Here is a 13,075-nt window from a genome sequence, read left to right on the forward strand (position 1 = left end):
AAGCCTGAGCAACTCTTAAATCAGAAAAGGAAAGTATAGGACCATCCAGGAAACCAAGGGCAAGAATGTAGCAAAGGACTGAAACCAGGAACCCAAAGGGTGGAGGATGGTTTGATTGCTCCTGCTAGGTCACCTGTCCTTCCTGAGTAATCATCTGGGAGGTTGAAACATTTAATATAAATGTTGTGTCTGGAGTTTCCCTTTGGAGGTGGAGTAGTGACACTTAATAGTGAAGGGTTAAACCGGACAGAACCCCCCAAAGCCATCTATTCTAATACCCTGTTTAAAATTCACCAGCTTATCATTAAAGCCTCTAATGGCGTGTGGCCTTCAGGAAGGTTACAAAATTTATCAAACTTGCAAATATAGTTTTCCAACCACTTTCATTTGCAAGCTGTCAGACTGTTTTAACAGGTTTCCTCCAGGTGGCTGCTCTGAATCTCGGAGATCACTGCATTCCTAATAGCATTACATTTTCTAAAAGGGACAGCTTCCTCCCCTCTTACATAATCCGTGACCATTTCTGTAACTCTGTGCGAAGTCCTCCCTCTGTGGTCATCATACTGGACCTTCTCTCTCCTGTTGTGTGTTGGAACTTCTTTTGCAACCTAAAAAATTCAACTTTCAGTTTCAGAAAATATAGCTTTAATACAGCTGTAAATGATGTGGCATTTTTGAAAGGTCACTTTTTTTTTTTTTTAATGGTTGGAAGGAAAATCGGAAATATTTGTGAGTCATTCTAGTTGTCTAAGTAAGTTCAATGCCAGTTTTCTCTCCCTCCAAGGTTAGGTGCTTAATTTAAATACAGAGTACCACTTACCTCCATATGTCCATGTTTAATTTTTGCAGTGTGGCAGAATACAATGATACAGTCCCTTGGAGTAGGAAATTTTCATGTGTGCTTGTGGGTGGTTTATTGCTTCCATCAGGTTTTTTTTTTTTTTTTTTAATGTTTGTGCCTCTGATAACAGTGGTGGTGCCCCATGACCATAGCCGCCTTTCCTGTCACTGTTTCAGGATTGAGTTCCCAATTTCCACATCAAGGGATATGGAAAACCCTTTTGTTTTCTCTGCAAATGTCTCATTATCAACAGAGTGACTTTGGACTAATATCTCACCTCTTTGAACTTGAGTTTTTCTCATCTATAAATTTTTGGGGGAAAGAGCTTATATAGATGTTGACCTTTAAAAACTTCAGCACGGTTCCTGGAAAATCATTAACTGCTTAGTAGGTGGGAGCCACTGTGAATGTTTAGTTAATGATGCACGTGTTTCCTGTGCAACATGGCTTCACCAGTGTCCATTATTTTGCTATCTCCTTTGTTACTTTGCAACGGTATGTGGCTCTCCAGACTTGGAGCTCTCAGGGTGGAAAGTTGGGGCAATGAGAGTAATAGAAATTTAGGAGTAAACAGAATAAATAAGGGTCAAATTCATTAGCTATTCAGGTAATGTCAGATTTCTTATGCTGATTAAATTGTGAAAATGCAAAAGTTTAAAAGAGGACTTTCTACAGAAAAAAGAAAATGGCATTGGTACATTTGGAGACTCTAATACTGAAGTGGAAAAGAAATCGAAGGAACAAAAAACTACATGGTGAATTGAAGCATGGGCTGAAACTTATGTTGCCATGTGTGTATTTTACCTTAGATGCTGGGATTCATACCTTAATGTCAATAAAAGAATATAGTGTTTAAGAACAGTAAAGCAATCCTGCTTTGCTCATTGTTGGCAGGCCTTTAATTGAACCTCTTGCTTTGTCTTTTGGACTCTAGAATTCAAGAAAACTGGAAAAGACCCATGGAGAAGCAGTAAAATTAATCAAAACATTATAAAAATCAGACTCTTAAGGAAATGGTGAAGGAGTTGTGAATCTTTAGTTTGAAGAGAAGTTTAAGAGGCTACTTAATAACTGTCTTCAAATATGTGAGGGGCTGTAATGAAAAGAATGTGAAGAATTGTTTTCTTTCTCACTAAGAACTGGAGAAACTTAGGTTAGATAAAAAAAAAAGTACTTCTTGCAAAAGAGAGAGGTATGTCATGTACAGACTGACTGTGTCGCTTATCTTTGATGTTTGGCTGTGTTCCTAGAGGTGGACTACATGTCTTCCTGAGCAGTTGTTGACTTACAGTCTCTGCCACAAATTTAGCACTCAGCCTCCAAATTAGCACTTTATCATGCTAGCTATTATTTCTTGGATCTTTCATGCATGTTGTCTCTTTTTGGCATCTCAGACTCCCCTTTCTCTGTTACAAATCAATTGTACAGCAGTGTACAGAGACAACAGGAATTCTTGTGGCCACTAAGAGAGACTCTTTTAGACCTGATCCATTAGCAGACTACAGAGGGAGTTCGCCCTTCAGTGTTTATGGATACACTTGGAATCACTGTTTACTTCAGAGAACAGTACAGTCCCTCTAAAAGAGAAGCACCTTCCTTGAGACATGTACATCACACGGTTGGTGATGGGAAAAGTCTGCAGCAAATATTTGTGCTATAATGATAAAGTTTAGTCAATTGTCTAAGCAAGCGCATTTATTCTCACAAAATATGGAAAATGTATACTGCATATTTACAAATATATTTAAGTGGGAGCTGCTATGTTAACAGATTTTAAAAGCTAAGTTTATGGAAAATGCTAAGCACATTTATAATGGAATATGTAAGTGAGTGATAATGAGTTAATATAAAAATAGTGGCGAGGAGGGGCCAAGTGATGGTGTCGTGGACCCTTTACTGCATCACAGACACTAAATTGGGACTGGTACAGAATTTTAAGTGCCTTTTTCTTGGGCCTTGCTGCTGTGATCTTTCTTTAGAACAGTTCTGATAGACCCTTTGCAGGGCTGGCCTCTGTGGATGTTGTCTGTGCCAAATTACAACCCAGAACAAGAGACTGTTCTGTTGTAGTTACTGAGAATAGTGCTTAATAAGTACTGTTTGACAATATGCTGAATTAAGAGAATGTTATAAGGATGTTTCACAAAGGAAAGTGGGTGAAACATCTGATGTTCACAAGTTCTATTTATATGTAAGTTGATAGCAATAGAAAGCCCCGTGCTGAAAGCTTTATTTTTAAAATTTTGTTCAACACATATGAATATGTATGCTAAGAGAAAATGATTTCATCTAGTTCCAAATATATGCAATATCTCAAATATAGCTAATGCTATTTTTAGAATTCAGATTTTTGGCCTCATTTGTGTGAAATGTATCGGACTCCGGTAAATTGATTTGTGTTAACCAAACTCATGCAGTACTGATTAGGACACATCTGTGGTTTCTTCCTTCTTCTGACTGTGACATTCATTCTACTGTTTATCTTGGTTTCTAATCCTAAGTAGCTATGGTTTCCTTCCTATGAATGGAATCCCAAGAGGAAATTATTCTGTATTCTTGTATTCATGTTTCTGTGTATATGTTAGTAAAGTTCAGTGAGATTTAATGTCCAAAGGGAGAAATAACCATCAAAAATTTGTATAATACTTCCATTTGTATTTCAGTGTCACAAGTTAAGCATTTATCTTGAATTTAGTTCATAATAGATTTTTTTATGTTTATTTTTTAGTTGTCAGTGGACACAATATCTTTATTTCATTTTTATGTGGTGCTGAAGTTTGAACCCAGTGCCTCACGTGCTAGGTCAACACTCTACTACTGAGCCACCACAACCCCAGCCCCCATAATAGATTTTACTATATGAAATATTCCTATGGGACATTCAAACCTAGTTCCATTTTTTATAGACAATCTATGATCTGTGGTCATGTACAACATGTGAAACAATAAACTTTTGTGTGTTGAAGTATAAAATATTGGGGCTGGGATTGTGGCTCAGCGGTAGAGCGCTCGCCTAGCACGCCTAGCATGTGCAGGGCCCTGGGTTCGATCCTCAGCACCACATAAAAATAAATGAATGGAATAAAGATATTGTGTCCAACTACAACTAAAAAAAATATTTTAAAAAATAAATAAAATAAAATATTATAACCTGGGGGGTTTTTTCCCCCAGTTTGACTTCTTCCTTAAATATGCTTTGGAGGAAAGATAATATTTACATGGTCCTTAATGTTCCTTGCAACATAAAATATTCTATGCTTCACTGACAGTAGGCTTGTGTGAAAGGTATAGGCTCTGAATATACAGGTGGCAATCTGTGTTTCACAGTGATAATATACTTGTGACCTTATTTTGAAGAGATGTTGGTATTTTGTCACTGGCAGTAGAGCCTAAGAAAAATCTGACTGCATAGCCAAATAGTCGCATTTTTCTTTCTTTTCCTTACTTTGTCACTGGTGCAGTTCTATCAAACACAAAAAATGCCAGAGTCACAAAAAGAGGAGGTAAGAAGAACAATCAACTTGTAGCTAATTTTCACTACTGAGAAAAAGGTCGTAGTGTAAACTAATACCTCTCTTCTCTTTTATCAATAACTGGCATCTGTGCACCATTTATGGCTCACGGAATGCACTCACCATCATTCTCTTGATCCTTTGACACCTTCTGAAAGAGGTACTCTTCTCACGTTTCAGATTAGAAAACTGCCTCCAAGATCTCATGACTTAACTGGGAGCACACAGCTAGTGTCAGGCTGGATTCACACTCAGCTCTCAGGCTTCTAAGCCACCGGACTGTCCAGTGTCTCCTGATATGCACCTGGGCTTCACTCGTAGTAGCTTTGATTCTCCATTGAGATATAGAACCTGGGTGAACCGTGTATGTGCTTGGATGAAATCTGAGCATCCCATTTAGTTTATAGAACAGGAAGTTTTGTTTTTCTTCTCAGGTGGAATAATGTTTGGGACCAAGAAGCTGGAAGTTGGGTTTTATTCTTGCTGTTGACCAGGAACTGATCGAGAACTTTATATTTCCTCGATGATCAAGTGGAAGCAATTAGACTGTAGGCTCTTCGAGCAGCCTTCTTGTTCTAAAATTCTATGATTCCAAATTTAATGATTATTCCTCTACTTGCTTTAACAAACTTCCACCACATATCATGAGCCCAGATCTTTACATAAAATTTCTTCTATGTATCTAAGCCAGGAATTGATACCCTTTGAGTTTTGAATAGTGTAATAATGAAATCACTTTGCAGTAGCTCCCAAAAACCTTTTTTCCCACCCAGTTCTGTCCTCTAAGAAATAGACATGGGTGAAGAAGCTCTTATCCTGAGCTTGAAGAATAGACAATGATAGAACAGTGCCAGTAACACAGTTCATCGAACATCCATTGAGCATCAATATAAAGTACTTGTGCTGTTGAGACCTTGAGCAGCCAGCTTAGTGTGGAAGGCCCGCCCACAAATAGGAAATGTCACTCCAGTTACAAGGACGCTGGGGCGATGTTCCCAGAGTGCCAAGAGAAGAAGGAGAAGGATGTAGTTTCCTCTGTGGCAGGGGAGATGGAAGGGCATGTATCAGCAGAGGCTTCACTGAGAGTGAGATTTACCAGCTGTGGAAAAGATCATTTTAGGCAGAAGGAGGCATGTAGAGAAGATCCAAGAACTGACAGAGATACCTTCAGAGAACCTCAGGTAGCTCTGTTTGTATTGGAGGAGAATGCCATGCGGGACAGGTAACTTGTCTCCAGCTCAGGAATGCTGTAGGCATTGGGGTGACTTTTTTAAGAAGGCCAGGAAGAACAGATCCTTTCCAGAGATGACAGGAGATTCTAGAATTTCCCCATGGGCAACAAGAGGATGAAGGACATTCCAGGCAACAGGTAAATGTGGGAAAAACCCTGGGGACCTCAACTAGCGGCAGCCTTTATCACTGGGCCCTTCTCTGCCCCTGATTTCCCTCATATTTTATCAGTGTTATTGCTGTGGCCAGATCTTGGAGGATTCACCCTGCATCCTGTGGAATTTAGGCATTTTTTTTCCCCCTGAGCAGCGAAGAATCATCCAGGGTTTCCAAGCAGAGAAATAATGTGAGAAGATTTGCATTTGGAATATTCCAGCAGTAGCAGAATGGAAGCTAGGTTAAAGGGGTGCCAGGGCCTATTTTAAGCCAAGGGACATGAAGGGACTGTAGAAGGGACATGAAGAAGGGACTGTAGCTGAGAGGTACTGCGTTAGAAGAATGATAAATCCTATTGGCTAAGACTTAGTGACCATGATGAACAGGTGCCTCGTCCAAGTGCTTAATGTCCACAAAGTCTTTAATCCTCACTACAACCTATGAACTAGACACTGCTATTATTAGCGTCTGCATCCTACAGATGAGGGAACTTAGGCACAGAGATGTTAAGTAGCTTACTGAAGCAATGGGGCCTATGCTGGACAACAGTATGTAACTTTACAGCTGTTATCAGGACAAACCAATGAATGGTGAAGTTGATTCACTGCATATAGTTTCAGTGACCCTTTCATAATTGCTTCTATGTGAAGGTCCCTGGGTGGAACTTTATTATATACTCATTTTATATCTCCCCAGAAGTATTTACACACATTTCTCCAAAATAGGTACATGCAGCACAAATACAGGGGAGGGAGGTCCACCCTCATCCTGAGGGGGAACACTCTGAGAAGCCTGAGGCTGGATTCTCTGCCATGAAAATTCTCTGCCAGAGCAAAAAGCGTTCATGTTTATGAAAACAGTGTTGCTAAGTACCATATAGCTCTCTTGCACCCAGCTTTGGAGTCTATTCTTTCCAAGTTAAATGGGAATGTTCTTCACAAACCCAGCAGGTCTGTGGTTTCCTGACAGTCACTTTATGGAAAAAAAGTACTAAAAGGAGAAACCTGGGCCCCCACAAGCAGGTTGGGAGATTTAGTCCCAGACAGAAAGGCAGATGGGGGTAGGAATGTGGATTCCAAAGAGTAGTAGGTGTCCAGCTGCAGTTATACAGTCCACCAGGGAGGTGGGAGGCGGGAGAGTGTAAAAGGTTGTGTCCATTGGCTCAATACAGGTGTGCCTAGCACTTTTCCAAATTTTAAATATTCATTGGGCCTTAATACTTAATTTGGGGTGGAAAAAGACTCTCCTTTTTCTTTCCCTTTTTCATTCTAGGGTCGAAAAGTACAGAGGAACATAGCAAAGACGTTTTGAGACATAAGCATGATATATAGAATAATAATTTTGAGACTATGTAAAAAGCTATGCTAATTATGTGCTATTAACTCATAAAAGCCAAGTGAAATTGTTGAAAAATATTTGAGATTTTATTTTTAAATACAGACTAATTTGGCTTCATTAATCTCTTAATTAAATTTATCTAATGGTATGATTGTTTGTCTCCAGAGTCTTAAGTGAAGTATGTTCTTTGCCCAGTGATGGGGTTAGTGAAGCACATTACTCTTGCTAGACTCTTCCTTTGACTCACCTTAGACAAGGTAACAACTGTTTTATATTATAATATCTCCAAGTTTAAACTGATTTTGATTGCTTTATACCCATAAAGTCTCTTTGAAAGTTCTTACATAAACACAGAATCTTACCCATAATACTCTTAAATTCTATATTTATTCCATAGTTGAATGACTGGCTTCTTTCCTGGATTAACATCTGTGATAGGCAGAATTCTGGGATAGCCACCTGTTCTCTGTCCTCTGGTGTTATGCCACATTATGTTGTACATATGGTAAAGGGGATTTTACAGATGTAATTGTGGTCCCTAGAGTTTGGGCTGCTATAACAAAGTACCATAGACTAGGTAGATTATAAAAAAGAAAATTTATTTCTCACAGTTCTGGAGGCTGGAAATCTGAGATAAAGTTGCCAGTATGGTTGGATCCTAGGGACGATGCTCTTCAGGGTTGCAGACTGCTGACCTCTCCTTGTATCCTGTGTAACATTGCAGGAAAGAGATGGAGACTTCTTGCCAGCTATTAATCAGCTACTGCTTTCCATTCCTATAGGCCACTCTCAGGTCCTTGCTCTGTAGCCCCCTCCTCATCGCAGCAACAGATGAACTGTCTCATGTCAGATTCCTCTAATGCTCTGAATATTTCCAGCATCCTCTTTTTAGAATTTTAGAAAGAAATGTTTTATTTTCCAGTTCTATTTGGAAAAGGTGTACCTTACTTAACTGAAACCCTTTGTAGTTATTTTTTGCTGTTATATCTTTATAGACTTGTCTGTAAATTTGATCTGATTCTTTGCTTATGGCCATAGTTTTAATATAGTGGGATTTTCATGTTAAAATTCTCAATTGTATTTTGAAGTTATAGAGAGTTACCCGGTGCTGCTCTCAGGGCAAACCACCTGGAAAAAAAAAAAAAAAAGTGCTACTCTTGTTCAGCATCTGCATTTTAAAAACTGTTATGTGTACAGAGACTATTAAAATTCATTGGCTTTGTGTATTGATTCTGGAAGCTTCATTAGATTTTTAAAGTTTTGGTCTAAGAATGAGTCTTGTCTCTTTTAAATTGTGTCTGGTTTTCAAGGCTAGACAGGACTTTTGGAAATCCACATAATATGAGAAGATCCTAAAACCTGTCAAACACCTAATTCAAACATTTTTCTTAAGACGATATCTCTGGTGTATCTTCTGTGGCAGTGAATTATATTTCTTAATATGATTCTTTCGTATTTTATATTTTGTCACATAATAAAGTTCCAAGGGGGCTTAAGCCAAATTTGAAACAAAATGGCCCAGCAGATCTCTTTAAGTTTGACCTGTGGCTTGATTTATACTCTTGAAATGAAAGTACGTTTTACACAGTATTTACAACTGATGGGAATCACCCCTTGATTTTATTAGTTGAAGTGAAACATAAAGTGTGAATCATTGCACTTTAGTAGCAATGGGTAAAAGAACTGTGTGGTGTTCTCAGCCAGGCTAATATAAGGGGAGGGGAACTGATGGAGGAGTAAATAAAGCCCGAGTCCCATTTGTGGGGTGCCTTCTCTCCACAAGTACTGTGTTGAATCCCTTCTCTTTATTCTCATTACGTCATCTCAACTTATTTACTGGGTTCAAAGAAGTCAAGTAATTTGCCCATAGTTGTGCAGTTAATAAATATTAAAACCACAATTTAAATCTGGCTGCAAACCCAAGGCAACCTTCCAGCCTACCCTGTGGAGTTATCAGGTGTTCATTTAAACTATTAGAGGCAGAGAGTTGGAGGCCCGGAAAAGGGAAATCTTGAAATGTGCCTGTTGATTCTCCTTTACTGGTGGAGCTAGAGCTGAGCCCTGCCTGCTGCTGTGGGTCTCATGCTCTGTGTGTGCTCACACAGCCTGGTAAATGCCCATGTCACACAAACCTAACACCAAGCTAACATTCACCATCCAGCATGGAGTGAGAGTAGACCGGATGCATCAGACTTACTGAAAGAAGAATATCTGTCCACTGTAATATAATGGATTTTCCTATATAAATCTTAGCCTCCTCCCTCACCTGCCAGAAATATTCCATGGTATGTGCTGGGCACTGTGCTAGGAAATTTAGTGTGTTGTGCATGTTGGTAGAAATATTAGAACTACTATTGCTCACCTGTTTTTCTAAAAATTGCTTGGTGTAGAATTCTTAATCTTTTAAATATTAGGTACGGTTCAATATTTCAAGCATAAAATTTCAGATTTGACTTAAGTAGGCATACTTCTGTTTCACACAGCAGAACTCAATTAGGTATAGTTCCTGGTAAATCCTAATGTTGAAAAAGGAGTCCTTTGTCTAAGGGTTTATTTAATAAGAAGGTAATAATATATCTCTAATCTTTTTTCTCTTTTGTTTTATACATTCCTTTTTGCTTAGATTTCACAATGAAGTTCTTAGAGACCAGGTTACTGTTTAATGCTCTATCTAAATTAATTTTAATTTCTTATTGCTGGGATATCACAATAAAGATTAAAAATTGTAAGCACAGTTCTTTCATTAGTTTAGAACTCAAGTCTTTGGGCCTTTGAATAAAGTATTCATCTAAAAATAGGACCTTAGACAATGTAGATTGTTGAAAATACTCTGTTTGGGATTGGGAGTATGGCTCAGTGTTCAAGTGGTGGACTAGAATGTGTAAGGCCCTGGGTTCAATCCTTAGCACTGCACATATGCACATGTACACACACACACACACACACACACACACACACACACACACACACACACACGGTCCCTCTTCTTTCCCCGAGAGGCTTAAATTTTGAATAAGTTCTGAGTCCTTAATTTACATTTAGATTTATTTGATATGAATGTTCACTAGTTAATACCCAAGATGGTTCATGTAGAAAACATTTTTTTACACACCTAACATGTTGCTCAACTGTCCTATGAAATACAGATAGAACAGATAAAGGGGTAATGTAGGAGCTAATAGTCTAGGTGGGGAGACAGGGATGATCCTGTTTGTTTCATAACTATGCATTCAAAGTAAAGATAGGTCTAAGAAGACTTAAATGCTTTCTTTTTTTTATTGTTGGTTGTTCAAAACATTACATAATTCTTGATATATCATATTTCACACTTTGATTCAAGTGGGTTATGAACTCCCATTTTTACCCCGTATACAGATTGCAGAATCACATCAATTACACTTCCATTGATTTACATATTGCCATACTAGTGTCTGTTGTATTCTGCTGCCTTTCCTATCCTCTACTTAAATGCTTTCTTAGCATGTATTTTATTTTCCTAAATGTGTGTGTGGTAAAGGAACTTGAAGTTACTTTTTGATTAGTCAGTATGCTATCAAGGCAGATGGATAGCTTAACTTAATCAGAATGTGTTTTGGTTTTTTTTTAAAATAACAATATCCTGGGAACCAAGGCAAAAACCTTCCTGATTTTGTTGGCATATTATTATAAATTCTACTTCATAGGATTAAATTGCTTTCTTTTAAATTCTTGAACATTTTCAGAAAACAGGATGGTCTTAGTAATGGGGCTACACTCGAATTTCTGTGCTGTAGGTTCATGGCCAAAATAAGATACAAGGGGAGCTGAAAGTTAAGTTACTGGCTACTTGGTCTTGTTCATGGTCAAATGGATGTACAACCTGAAGCTTATAGACTGGATTTTTATCTTCTGTGGTACTCACTATGTGGGGAAGTTATCACTGAGGTACTTCACGCTGTTGTAAATTCTTCTGTTGATGATAAATTCTAGAAGATATATTTCATATATATTCTTCACTTTTTAGAGTTTTATTAAATGTAAATCAGAATATTTTGGTGATTTTTAGGATAGCTTTCCAGTCTTTATGAAATAAACTTGGATTAGTAAGAATAACGCAGCTTCTATAATCATGAACTAGTTAGGAAGTTTGAAAGAATATATCAGAAGCATAATGATGAGTGCTATAAACATTGTAAACTTTTTGAAATAAAAAAATTCCAGATATTATTAAAATTTTAAAAACTAGGTTGAGCAGTACTTCATTAGGTGAGCATCTTTACAAAAATTGGCTTAAAAAAACTAAAACAAGATAAAACTCTAGTGTTTTGAAAATAGTTTATGTATTTTGATTAAGTATGCAGGCACTGTAATCCTTAAGCTTTATTTAGATGTTCCTAAGTATCCATTTAGGCTGGTTTTATCTGCAAGTCACAGAAACCCAAAGACAAAATCCATATAGGAGGTCTGAAGTTTGGTATGGTGCCCAAGATAGCAGAGACCCATTTTTTAAAAATTATTGTGACATAATATCCTCAATTCTAGTCCTTGGTTCCTCTTGGTCTGAGATGATTGTTTCCATTGTAGTAATTATATCTTCATTCCGTCTTTCAGGAAGAATAACGAGGTAAAAGAAAGGCACATCCTCTACAAAGATACATCTGTGTTTCTACTTACATTCAGCATTGTATTGGAGATTCTAAGTAGAAGTACTGGCAAGAAAAAGAAAAATATATATAGTACCCAGATTGGAAAGGGGGTTATAAAACTATCTCTGTACACAGATGACATGTACTTCTATGCAGAAAATTCTAAGGAACACATTTTTTAAAAAGCTATTAGAATATATTTAGCAAAGTTGAAGGATATAAGATAAGTATTCAAAAAAGAATTGTATTTCTGTACATTAGAAACAAACATTCCAAAAATGGACTAATATATTCCAAATATAAGTACAAGTCATGTATGGAACACTACAAAACATCTTTGAGCTAAATAAGGTCCAAATAAATGGCAAGACATCTCATGTTCATAGATCAGAAGAGTTAACACTGTAAGATCATAACTTCCATTAATCTACAGATTGAACACAACCACAAGAAAAGATGCTCCCCATCACTAAGCATTATCCAAAGTACATGTATAAAGACATGAATTGGCGTGAACATACTCTATATACAAAAAGAGATATGAAAAATTGTGCTATATATGTAAATAATAATTGTAATGCATTCTGCTGTCCTGTATTTAAAAAAATAAAATCAATTAAAAAAAAAGAAAAACCCAAATTGGAGTCATAAATCATCAGATTGTAATTTCACCCCTGTAACTAAAAAGTAATTTTTCATTCCTATAACTAAACACATGGACAATACATGATGAGTATGTGGAGAAAGTGGAACATTCATTCATCACTGATGGGAATGTAAAATTATGCAGCCATTTTGGAAAAAAAGACTGACAATTCCTTGAAAAGCTAAATTAATTGATTGGTTGATTAGTTACAATACTGGAGACATAGCATTCTACCTCTCAGCTTCATCCCTATCTCCATTTAAAATTATATTTAAGACAGTGTCTCTCTAAGTTGGCCGGGTAGGCCTTGAACTTGTGATCCTCCTACCTCAGCCTCTTGAGTTGCTGAGATTTTACAGGGGCACTCCACTAGTGAACAAGGATACTCCACTAGTGAATTGTGATCAGGGTACTAGTGAACTTGTGATCCTCCATGTCCTACCTCCTCCCTCAGCCTCTGAGTTGCTGATATTACAGGGGTACTCTACTAGGCCCAGCTGAAAAGTTACTATATGACCAAGCAGTTTCACCACTAGGTATATATCCAAACAGTATAAAAACATGTCCATGTAGAGGCTTGTATACAATGTTCACAGCAGCATTATTCAGTAACTATCAGAGATGAATGGTCCAATTTTTAATCATCTGATGGATGGATGAACAAAATGTGGTAGGTTCATATAATTGAATATTTTTTAGCCATAGAAAGGCATGAAGTACTGATATG

General features: G+C 37.4%; 1 protein-coding gene across 2 annotated transcripts in view; it reads left to right on the forward strand.

Annotated features, from left to right (window-relative positions):
* Window positions 1-13,075, forward strand: part of Garem1 (GRB2 associated regulator of MAPK1 subtype 1) — a 185,492-nt gene that overhangs the window by 40,125 nt on the left and 132,292 nt on the right. The window lies entirely within an intron of this gene.

Source organism: Ictidomys tridecemlineatus, chromosome 13 (genome assembly GCF_052094955.1).
Source record: "Ictidomys tridecemlineatus isolate mIctTri1 chromosome 13, mIctTri1.hap1, whole genome shotgun sequence".
NCBI classification, from domain to species: domain Eukaryota; kingdom Metazoa; phylum Chordata; class Mammalia; order Rodentia; family Sciuridae; genus Ictidomys; species Ictidomys tridecemlineatus.